Here is a 12,739-nt window from a genome sequence, read left to right as displayed (position 1 = left end):
GTTTAACCCGTTGAAGTTTAACACGCATAAAGGTTGTGTTGTAAGGTAAAGTATCGTTTATTGTCATTCAGACATAGAAACATAGAAAATAAGTGCAGGAGTAGGCCATTCGGCTCTTCGAGCCTGCACCGCCATTCAATATGATCATGGCTGTTCATCCAAATCAGTATCCTGTTCCTGCCTTCTCTCCATACCCCCTGATCCCTTTAGCCACAAGGGCCCATCTAACTCCCTCTCAAATATAGCCAATGAATTGGCTTCAACTACCTTCTGTGGCAGAGAAATCCACAGTTTCACCACTCTCTGTGTGAAAAGTGTTTTTCTCATCTCGGTCCAAAAAGATTTCCCCCTTATCCTTAAACTGTGACCCCTTGTTCTGGACTTCGGGGACAATTTTCCTGCATCTAGCCTGTCCAACCCCTTAAGAATTTTGTAAGTTTCTATAAGATCCCCCCTCAATCTTCTAAATTCTAGCGAGTACAAGCCAAGTCTATCCAGTCTTTCTTCATATGAAAGTCCTGACATCCCAGGAATCAGTCTGGTGAACCTCCTCTGTACTCCTTCTATGGCAAGCATGTCTTTCCTCAGATTTGGAGACCAAAACTGAACGCAATACTCCAGGTGTGGTCTCACCAAGACCCTGTACAACTGCAGTAGAACCTCCCTGCTCCTATACTCAAACCCTTTTGCTATGAATGCTAACATGCCATTCACTTTCTTCACTACCTGCTGCACCTGCATGCCTACTTTCAATGACTGGTGTACCATGACACCCAGGTCTCGTTGCATCTCCCCTTTTCCTAATCGGCCACCATTCTGATAATAGTCTACTTTCCTGTTTTTGCCACCAAAGTGGATAACCTCACATTTACCCACATTATACTGCATCTACCATGCATTTGCCCACTCACCCAGCCTATCCAAGTCACCTTGCAGCCTCCTAGCATCCTCACAGCTCACACTTGGAGATGTTGCAATCAATTCCCTCATCCAAATCATTAATATATATTGTAAATAGCTGGGGTCCCAGCACTGAGCCTTGCGGTACCCCACTAGTCACTGCCTGCCATTCTGAAAAGGACCCGATTACTCCTACTCTTTGCTTCCTGTCTGTCAGCCAGTTCTCTATCCATTTCAGTCTGAACAAAATTGTATACCTTGCAGTCATAACATAGAATAAAATAACAAAACACACACTTAACCCAGTTTAACATCCACCACAGATAGGCTACCAGGCACCTCCTCACTGTGACTGAAAAGTCTTAAAGTCCTTGTCTCTTCCCTCCTTGTTCTCCCTCTGCGTTGAGGCGATCCAGGCTACCGATGTTGGGACCCCGCCGGGTGAAACTTTTTAATACCAAAGTAATACCAATAGAAAAGCTTTTAATACCAAACCATCCCTGAGATTACCCTTATCCCCATTATTTCATCCACCAAAAGCCGCCATTGGTTCAACTAGTGGCTTTGTACCAATCTTTTGTTTTGTTTAGTTTAGTTTAGAGATACAGCACGAAAACAGGCCCTTCGGCCCACCGAGTCCGTACCGACCAGCGATCCCCGCACATTAACACTATCCTACACACACTAGGGACAATTTACACAACAAACCAATTTTACTTCGGAGTCACGTGAGTGACTACGTGAAGAACCCCGCCACGACGCATGCGTGTCATATCGCTTCACGCTTGCCAAACGACAGGCGGGGTGGAGCGTTCCCCCGCAGCGGTAAGTTTGAAACCGCGACCTGCAGGTAAGTGATTTACTCTGCGGTAGTTTTTGTCCCCGCGCTGTTTTTACACAGGGGGGGAAGCTGGACAAAATAGTGTCCACAAGTGCTGCGAGTGAAGCTGGCTGGGGAGGATCGCAAAGTTGCGGGAGCCAGCAGCAGCTGAAGGCACAAGCCCCGTAAGGGATCAGCTGTGCCGACTTTTGGTACCGCGCCGGCCAGAACACCACGGCCGGGCGGGAGACTATTCAAATGGGGCCGTCGACTTTTTGGACAAGTCGAAAACGGCAGGAGACGGGGTGGAACGACGTTCCCCCGTAGCGACAATTTTAACTTGGACCTGCAGGTAAGAGCTGCGGTCTTTTTGTGTTTTTACCATGCCAATTACAGGTGGAGAAACCAACGGGCTGCGACAAAGCTGGTGGGCTAGATGGGATCAGCTGTGCCCAATGTCGCCTCCGCACCGGCCAGATCCACTCCACGGCAGTAAGGACAAAGCTGGTGAGGGAGGACCGCGGAGCAGCGGGCAGCCAGCGGCACTCAGATCACCGATAGTGGGATCAGCTGTGCCCGATGTCGCCTCCGCACCGGCCAGATCCACGCAGCCGGGCGGAAAGGTTAGACACAAAAACAAACAAGGTCGTGGACTCAGAGGAGTCCGACTTTGAACAACCGTGGGCGGCCAGCGACCGAGAGTGCTGGAGCCGGATGGAGCGGTGTGTGGAGCATTTACTCCAATGTGACAGACTCCGGGAGATGGAGTCGGGTCACTGTGGGCCCTATGATAAACCCACAGCAGTACCTCTTGAAGGGCTGCACAGTGCTTCTACCTCATCAGAGGGAGCACTGCGGGTCAGTTCTGGGCTGACCTGGAAGAGGGGTCCGCAGAAGGAAAGACAAATGTGCAAGGGGTGCAGGAACAAAAGAACCTACTGGACTAATAAAATGGACTCCAATAAACACTACAGCCAAAGACAGCACCCCTACGCACCCACCAGCAGAACTGGTGAAAACTCGAAGGCCCGGTATTCAAAACATGAGTCTTTTTAGGCCATGGCCCAGGCCGGCCTTCTTGGAAGATGCGGGGACCTCCAACGCCAACCAAACCGAAAATCCAGACACCAGCGCAACAACAGCAGCGAAGAACCTAGAAAAAGAAGTAAACCTGCCACTGGTAACTATGGAGGTAGGTGGGTCTGGTTCCCTACAAAATACAGGGAGCATGGAGGTTGGGGGGAGACTACACTCTTTTCTGAATGCATGGAGCATGTTAACAACCGATACTTACATCTTAAGCAGTATCCAGGGATATACAATAGAGTTTATACACAAGCACAGCCCTCCAGTTCAACATATACCGAACCGAATGTTCGTGCCTTCTGATAAAGAAAAATCAAAAGCGCAAGCTGAACTGGAGTGGCTTTACATAAAAGGTGTAATTGAGAAAACTCAACACGAACCATTAGAATTCGTGTCCAATATATTTATCAAAAACAAAAAAGATGGTGGTTGTCGCATCACCATAGATCTGACAAAATGGATACCTTTGTTACTGCTAAACAATTAATTTTCAAAGGTTACTTCATGGCCAGCATCGATTTAAAAGAAGGTTACTATTCAGTGACCACAGATGTTACTTAAAATTCAACTGGATGGGCAACTCTGGCAGTATAAAGCACTGCCAAATGGGTCATCAGCCCCAGGCTGTTCACAAAAATTTTGAAACCAGCCCTAGCGTTTCTACGGAAACGTAAACACATGGTCATGGCATATTTAGATGACACTCATTGTGGGCAAAACTTTGGAATTGGCCAAACAAACTGTAACAGCCACAAAACAGTTATTTGAAAAAATGGGATTTATTATCCATCCAGTTAAATCTAAACTAACGCCTTCCACTACTATGGACTATTTGGGGGTTTCACCATTGACTCAGTTCACATGTCGTGACTCTGCCTAAGGGAAAGGTTAGAGATTTAATAGAGGCTTGCATAACCTCATTGACATCAGCAAACTATCCATCAGATTGGTAGCAAAAGTAATTGGCAAATGGTGGCTGCCTTTCCAGCCACACAATTTAGACCTCTACATTACCAAAACTTACAGAGAGCAAAAATACAAGCACTCTAAATTAATGCAGGTCACTTTGACAGACCTATGAAACTACCAATCAAGCTAAAATGGAATAAAATGGTGGATAGATAACATCTGGCTTTGTTCCAATCCAATCATTGTCAGTAACCTTTCCATGGTACTACAAACTGATGCCAGTGCACTTGGGTGGGGAGCCACCAATACCATCACCAGCTGTGGAGGTAGATGGACTGCTCAGGAGGCATCATTATTACTCACACTGGGCATAAACTACCTGGAAATGTTGGGTGCATTCCATGGCCTAAAGTCATATTGTACTGGATCATATTCAATTCAATTCAATTCAACTTTAATGTCATTGCACAAATACTGAGTATGGGTACAACGAAATGCAGTTTTGCGTCAGTCCGTAGTAGTGCAATATAGAAATTAAAAAAAAAAAAAAAAAAAAGAGGATACAGAATAATAAAAAAATACAGAATAATTAAACAATGGGGACGGAGGGACCGGAGGAATCTATCGGCGGGACTCCGAGTTCAGCAATGCGACGGTATGATTGTAGAAGCTGTTCCTCATCCTACTGGTACGAGACCTGAGGCTCCTGTACCGCCTCCCTGATGGGAGGAGGGCAAACAGTCCATGGTTGGGGTGGGAGGGGTCTTTAATGATCTTCCCAGCTCGTTTCAGACACCGTTTTCGGTGGAGGGCATCCATGGCAGGGAGCGGGGCACCGATGATGTGCTGCGCGGTTTTCACCACCCGTTGTAGTGCCTTCCTGTCCGCAACAGTGCAGCTGCTGTACCATACCGTGAAGCAGGCGGTCAGGATGCTCTCAATGGTACACCGGTAGAAGTTGGTCAGGATCTGGGGGGACAGGTGGGCTTTCTTGAGCCTCCTCAGGAAGTAAAGGCGCTGCTGTGCCTTTTTGATCTGCTTGGAGGTGTTGAGGGACCAGGACAAATCCTCCGAGATGTGTACCCCGAGGAATTTGTAGCTGGAGACGCACTCCACCTCAGTCCCGTTTATGTGGATGGGGGTATGTCTGCCCCCTCTGACCTTCCTGAAGTCGACAATAAGTTCCTTCGTCTTCTTGGAGTTGAGGACGAGGTTATTATTGGCACACCAGGTTGTCAGGTGCTGGACCTCCTCTCTGTAGGCTGACTCATCGTTGTCACTGATCAGTCCTACCACCGTGGTGTCGTCAGCAAACTAAATGATGGCGTTGGATCCGTACTTAGGGATGCAGTCGTGGGTGAAGAGGGAGTAGAGGAGAGGGCTGAGCACACAGCCCTGTGGCACGCCGGTGTTCAGTGTTATAGTGGTGGAGGTGAGGTTGTTGACCCTAACAGACTGTGGTCTGTTGGTGAGGAAATCCAGTGTCCAGTTGCAGAGGGAGGTGGAGATGCCAAGCCCGCTGAGTTTGGTGATCAAGCTGGCGGGGATGACAGTGATGAAAGCGGAGCTGAAATCAATGAACAGCAACCTGATGTTGGAGTTGTTGTTGTCCAGGTGGGTCAGGGCAGAGTGTAGGGCCGCCGATATGGCGTCCTCTGTAGACCTGTTGGCCCGGTAGGCAAACTGATGGGGGTCCAGTGTGGGGGGGAGGCTGGCTTTGAGGTGAGCCAAGATCAGCCGCTCAAAGCACTTAGCAATGACAGGGGCGAGTGCCACTGGGCGGAAATCGTTGAGGCTCCCTGTGGCTGACTGTTTGGGCACTGGCACGATGGTTGATGTCTTGAGGCAAGTGGGGACAACACCCTGGGCCAGTGAGAGATTGAAAATGTCGGTAAAGACTGGGGATAGTTGTCCAGCACATGCCCTAAGCACCCGGCCAGGGATGCCATCGGGGCCGGCAGCTTTGCGCTCATTCACCTTGCTCAGTGCATCTTGTACAGCAGAGGTGGAGAGACTGAGGGGTTGTTCATTTGGGGGTGGAGCAACTTTGATGGCTGGGGTTTTGTTATCTCGGTCAAAGCGAGCATAGAAATGGTTTAGCTCGTCAGGAAGGGTGGCGTTGTCTGGGGGAGGGGTGTTCACTTTCTGGTAATCGGCAAGGGATTTGATTCCTTGCCACATGCGCCTGGGGTCAGAGTTGTTTTGGAAGTGCTCCTCAATCCGCCGTTTGTGATTGAGTTTGGCATTCCTAATTCCCATTTTCAGATTGGCCCTGGATGAGCTGTATCCCTCAGCGTCGCCAGATCTGAAAGCGGCATCGCGAGCCTTCAGTAGGAGTCTGACCTCCCTGCTCATCCACGGCTTCTGGTTAGGGAAGGTCTTTATTTCTTTGTGGGTAGTGACATTATCGGTGCAGAATTTTATATAGTCCATAACTGTTGAGGTGTATGAGTTGATGTCCACTTGTGAATTGAAGGTGGACTGGGTAGCAAACAGACTCCAGTCTGTCTGCTGAAACTGCTGCTGTAAAACAGAGACAGCCCCCTCAGGCCAGACCTTCACTGTCCTCGTGGTAGGTTTCACACGTCTGATCAGAGGTGTGTATTTGGGGAGCAGGGACAGAGAGGTGGTCAGACTGACCAAGGTGGGGGAGGGGGAGGGCTTTGTAGGCTTCAGTAATATTAGTGTAAACTAAGTCCAGAATATTGTTTCCTCTGGTTGGGCAGGAAACATGCTGATGGAACCTGGGGAGTACAGTTTTAAGGTCGGAGTGGTTGAAATCACCCGCAACAATAAATGCCCCCTCTAGGTGAGCAGATAGATGTTTGCTGATAGCAGCTTGCAGCTCTTCCATTGCTAGCCTGGCATTAGCGTCCGGGGGTACATATACTGCGGTGATAACAGTCGATGTGAATTCTCTGGGCAAATAGAAGGGCCTGCACTTTAACATCAGGTATTCCAGGTCAGCAGAGCAGTGACTACCAATCCTAACGACGTCCGTACACCATGAGTTGTTCACATAGATGCACAGTCCGCCGCCCTTGGTCTTACCGGAGTCCTCCGCTGTTCTGTCGGCCCTGAAGACAGTGCGCCCCTCCAGCTCGATGGCGTTGTCCGGGATGTTGCCGTTGAGCCATGTTTCAGTAAAGACCATGGCGTTGCAGTCAGCGATCCGTCTGTGTGTGGTGATCCGCAGCCTTAGTTCATCGATTTTACTCACCAGGGACCGGACATTCGCGAGGAAAATGCTGGGCAGAGCTGGCTGGTGAGGATTTAATTTCAGCCTAGCTCGATGTCCTCCCCGCTTCCCACGTCTTTGTTTGCGGTCCCTGCGCCGCCTCCGGGCACTTCCTGTCGGGGAAGCTGGCCCGCTAGACCACGGTGTCTTGGCGATCTCCGGCGGCAGTTGAAAGTCGCTTCTGGGGCTCGTTACGCAGAGACGGCCGAGCTCTAATAGCTCCTGACGGCCGTATAGAGTCTTCGCTCGGGTGCTCCGGGCGAAAACTAAGGTAATGATTAACAGAATATCACCAGCATGTTAGACTACAGATAGACAATACCGCCGTGGTAGCATACATTAACCACATGGGTGGAAGCAAATCGACATCATGTGACAATCTGGCTAATACAATTTGGCAATGGTGTATCCAGAGAGATATTTGGATATCAGCCACTTACCTACCAGGAAGACTAAATTTAGTGGCAGACACCAGGTCACGCAAATTTAATGAAAACACCGAATGGATGTTGAATAAAAAAGTATTTGCTGATATTACAGCAAAATATGGAACACCAGATATCGATCTATTCGCATCCAGACTTAACCACCAGTTATCAAATTATGTTTCATGGGAACCAGACCCTGGGGCAGCGGCGACAGATGCATTTTCGCTGCATTGGGGGGGAAATTGTTTATTTACGCATTCCCTCCTTCCTGCCTCATCAGTCGGGTATTAAGTAAAATACAACAAGACTCTGCGTCTGGTATTGGTAGTACCCGATTGGCCTACTCAACCATGGTTCCCAGTGGTATTAAACATGGTATTAGAACCATGTATCACCATCCCACATAGACCAGATTTATTGCTACATCCCGTAAAAGGGATAGCCACCCATGCCATAAACATTTGAACTTATTAATTTGTAGAGTTTTAAAAACACCTCTACTACAACTGGGACTGACGGACCGAACAGTGAACATGATCTCGGCGGCCCAAAGACAGTCAACCAAAAAACAAGATTTCTCCCGATGTTGGGGAAGTCCAGGACAAGGGGTCACAGCTTAAGGATAAGGGGGAAATCCTTTAAAACCGAGATGAGAAGCACTTTTTTCACACAGAGAGTGGTGAATCTCTGGAACTCCCTGCCACAGAGGGTAGTCGAGGCCAGTTCATTGGCTATATTTAAGAGGGAGTTAGATGTGGCCCTTGTGGCTAAGGGGATCAGAGGGTATGGAGAGAAGGCAGGTACGGGATACTGAGTTGGATGATCAGCCATGATCATATTGAATGGCGGTGCAGGCTCGAAGGGCCGAATGGCCTACTCCTGCACCTAATTTCTATGTTTCTATGTTCTATTATCTGGTCTATATCAGGAAGTGGGCGATGCACTGCCATAAAAACAACATCACCTACAGAGACATGAACATCCCGTCTGTTCTGGAATATCTGGCAGGCCTCCACTATGATGAGGGGCTCAGTTACAGTGCCATCAACTGCGCCAGAAGTGCCCTATCGACTTACCTATGGCAGGGGACAGAGCGTTACTCTGTTGGGACTCACCCACTGGTAACAAAACTTATGAGGGGAATTTTTAATACTAATCCCCCAAGAACCAGGTACTCCCAAATATGGGATGTAAGTATTATCCTGAAGATGCTCAGGAATTGGTCTCCAGCAACAGCTCTGTCCCTACACAGACTGACATTAAAAATGGCATTGGTCACGGCACAGAGGGTACAGTCACTGCATAAACTAAGACTGGACAACATGACTTCAACAGAAAATATTACTTTTCATATCTATGAGTTAGTAAGCAGAACAGACAGGGATCAGCAGGCCTCAATATACAATTTAGGTCATACCCAAACAGATGACCGTCTGTGTATAATAAGACATCTGTCGTTATACATGGAGAAAACGAAAATCCTAAGAGGCAATGAGAAGGCACTTTTTGGTCAGTCACTAGCAACCACACAAAAGAGTGACGGTCCAGACCATCTCAAGATGGCTGAAACAGGTGCTAACACAGGCTGGGGTGGATACTAATATTTTAAAATCTCATTCCACCAGGGCTGCAGCTACATCGGCAGCGATACAGTTGGATGTACCAATGGACCAAATCCTCAAGGCAGCAGGATGGTCTGGGGGTAAAAAGATTCCAATTATTTTACAATAAACCAGTAATGAAACCTGGAACGTTTGCAGAAACAAATTTAAGTTCTGTAAATTAATTTAAACCCATAAAAAGGGGTTATAAATTTGTGTTAATAAATTTTGTGATTTCAATGTCGAATTCATGTCCAAATTATGTTAACACAATTCCTCCTACAGTCATCAAGGCAGACGTGATGCATGGACTCGTTTCCACGGCATGAAATCACAGAGCTTTAAAGTCTTCACGTAGTCACTCACGTGACTCCGAAGTAAAATAGTAAGATTAAACGAGAACTTACCAGTTTGAAGTTTGATCTGTATTTTATGAGGAGTTACGATGAGGGATTACATGCCCTCCGCTCCCACCCTTGATCATTTACTTAACTGGTATCTCTTCTCTAATCTTACTATGTTTAGTCATTACAGTTATCTGTGATTTCACACCGCTGCTTTGAAGAATGACAAGCATGCGTCGTGGCGGGGTTCTTCACGTAATCCCTCATCGTAACTCCTCATAAAATACAGATGAAACTTCAAATTGGTAAGTTCTCGTTTAATCTTACTATTAACCTGCATACCTGTACGTCTATGGAATGTGGGAGGAAACCGATGATCTCGGACACGGGAAGAACGTACAAGCTCCGTATAGACAGCACCTGTAGTCGGGATCGAACCCGGGTCTCCGGCGCTGCAAGTGCAGCAACTCTACCGCTGCGCAATGCGACTAAATATAAATTCAAGAACCAAAGTCAAAATCAGGTGCATCCAGTTGGTGGATCAAACATTTTTCTTTGCTCAATCCAATGTCATGATGGGGATGTTTAATGCGTTCATTTTGGATCTACTGCTCATCCTATACAAGGAAACGTTCTGCGAATGGAGCACCAAGGTCAATTTACTGGAATGGGAATCATTAATGGTGCGGAGTGGAGACTTCAAGCCCCTCCACCACAGTCCTTTGTTTAAAATGTAATAAATAACGTGTGTTCTATACAATCGGCCTAATGTCTAAGATGCAATTTATTCATTCCCTCCCCCCATATAAATTGAGATTTAAAACGCACTTGCACTTCCATTATACAAAGTTAATATTACATTCACAGGTATATTAATCAAGTTCTAAGATTTGATCGATGTATCGATATTTTCACCCAAGCAAAATGTCCTAGTTTCAATCTCCGCTGAGTTAACTTCAGGTAAAACATTTTCGGGAAGCAGTAATTGTCCTCAGCACTTCTGGATTAGCTTCTACAGATTCATCCAAATTGTCCAGTCCACGGGACCTCACTGCACGAAGTGCATGGTCGTGGAATTGGGAAAGGACAAAGAATTGATTCAACAACGAAGCCTTCATAACTTGCTGTCATTCTGCAATGAGTAGGAGCTACCTGGGTGTGATTCCAAAAGAGGATGTTGTTGCAGCACATATACAAAGGTTAAAATAAAACATTACTGTACAACAAAATAAAGTGTTATGCTTAATTAGCTGATCGAATTTTTCAGTTTTATTTTATTGAGAAAACAATGGTTCTTATTTATTTTTCATTGTATTTATGGCTGAAGAAGGGTCTCGACCCGAAACGTCACCCATTCTTTCTCTCAAGATGTTGCCTGTCCCGCTGAGTTCCTCCAGCATTTTGTGTCAACCTTCGATTTAAACCAGCATCTGCCGTTCTTTCCTTCACTTAATGAAACCATTAGCGGGGGCAAGACTTCAAGTTCCACCAAAATGGTGGCCTCCAGTGCACTCCATTCTGCAGCATGCAGGCGGGGTTGAGCACCAACATGGTCGAGCATCGTTCTCCTCAACAAACTCATACCGAAGAAGGGTCTCCACATAAAACATCACCTATTTCTTTCTCCAGAGATGCTGCCTGACCGGCTGAGTTACTCCAGCCTATTGTGTCTGTCTAGTCTTCATACTGGTACACGCTGGATCTGGTACATTCATCACGCTATTTCCATTCTGCATTACGAAATTTCCATTCTGGATCTTAATGTACCTTCCGCTATCAATGCCAAAATGTTTCAATTACCATAAATTCAGTATTCATAATGTAACTTGAAATTTTAAAGATATGCATTTATTTTGCCTCAGACAGATAAATACACCGACACTGAAAAGAGAATTAAAAATTTTCATTCTGGTCTATTCAATGCAAGCAGCAGCATGGTCCATAAAAAGTATTTAAATAATTCTCAATATATCTAATGTTGTGGATGCATTCAGTAAAAGTGTCATCGTTGTAACCCTCCCCCCCCCCCAACTTTCAGGAAAGATCCCTCATCAGTGTAATCTTGGTGCCCTGCAATTCTGTCCTGGCTCTGCTTTCCTCCTCCACCCCACCCCTACCCCCAGTCGGAGCAACAGTGTTCCCTGGTCATATCCCTTTCACCTCACGAGACTCAGCATCCAACACATAATTCTCTGACATTTCCACCACCTTCCATATGATCCCATTACCAGTCACCTCATCTTATCTTCACCCCTCTTTGCTTTCTGCATTTGCCTCTCCATAACTCCTTGGGTCACGTTTCCCTTCCCATCCAAACCACCCTCTTCCCAGGTACTTCCCCTGCAACCACAGGACACCCAACGTCTGTCCCTATACCAGCTCCCTCACATCCATCCAGGGACCCCTGCAGTCCATCCAGATGAGACAGAGGTTCATATACACATCTTCAAAACGTATTTACTATATTTGGTGCTCCCAATGTGATCTCCTTTATATTGACGAGGGCAAGCATTGACTAGAACACTTGCACTCAGGCCTGCTGCATCCCCTGGTTACTGACCATTTTAACTCCCCTTCCCAACCTTTCTGTCCTGGGTCTCCTCCATTGCCAGTGAGGTTACACACAAACTAAAGGAACAGTACCTCATATTCTACTTGGATAGCTTACAACCCAACAGAGTGAACATCAAAGACGTTGGTGAGGCCGCATTTAGAGTATTGTGTTCAGTTCTGGGCACCATATTATACCAAAGTTGTTGTCAAGCTGGAAAGGGTACAGAGAAGATTTACAAGGATGTTGCCAGGGCTGGAGGCTCTAGGTATAGGGGGAGGTTGAGTAGGCTGGGACTCTATTCCTTGGAGCGCAGGAGGATGAGGGGAGATCTTATTGAGGTGTAGAAAATCATGAGGGGAATAGATCGGGTACATGCACAGAGTCTCTTGCCCAGAGTAGGGGAATCGAGGATCAGATGACATACTGTAGGTTTATGATGAAGGGGAAACGATTTAATAGGAATCTGAGGGGTCACTTTTTCACACAATGGGTGGAGGGTGCATGGAACAAGCTGCTAGAGGAGGTAGTTGAGGCAGGGACTATTCCAACATTTAAGAAACAGTTAGGCAGGTACATGAATAGGATAGGTTTGGAGGGATATGGACCAAACACCAGCAGGTGGGACAAGTGTAGCAGGGACATATTGGCCGGTGTGGGCAGATTAGGCCAAAGAGCCTATTTCCATATTGCATCACTCTATGACTCCTCCCCCCCCCCACCCCCTATCCCACTGCCGTTCCTGTGTCCTCCCCCACCCTGGTGTGCACCATTTCTTCCACTATCCTGTCACTCTTTCCCCCCCACTGGCTTTACATTTCATTCTTCCTTTCCTGACAACCTTTTGTCCTCTTTTCATCTC

This window comes from Amblyraja radiata, chromosome 1 (assembly GCF_010909765.2).
Source record: "Amblyraja radiata isolate CabotCenter1 chromosome 1, sAmbRad1.1.pri, whole genome shotgun sequence".
Lineage (NCBI taxonomy): Eukaryota > Metazoa > Chordata > Chondrichthyes > Rajiformes > Rajidae > Amblyraja > Amblyraja radiata.
The sequence above is the reverse complement of the archived record's forward strand: the minus strand, read 5'-3'. Positions refer to the sequence as shown.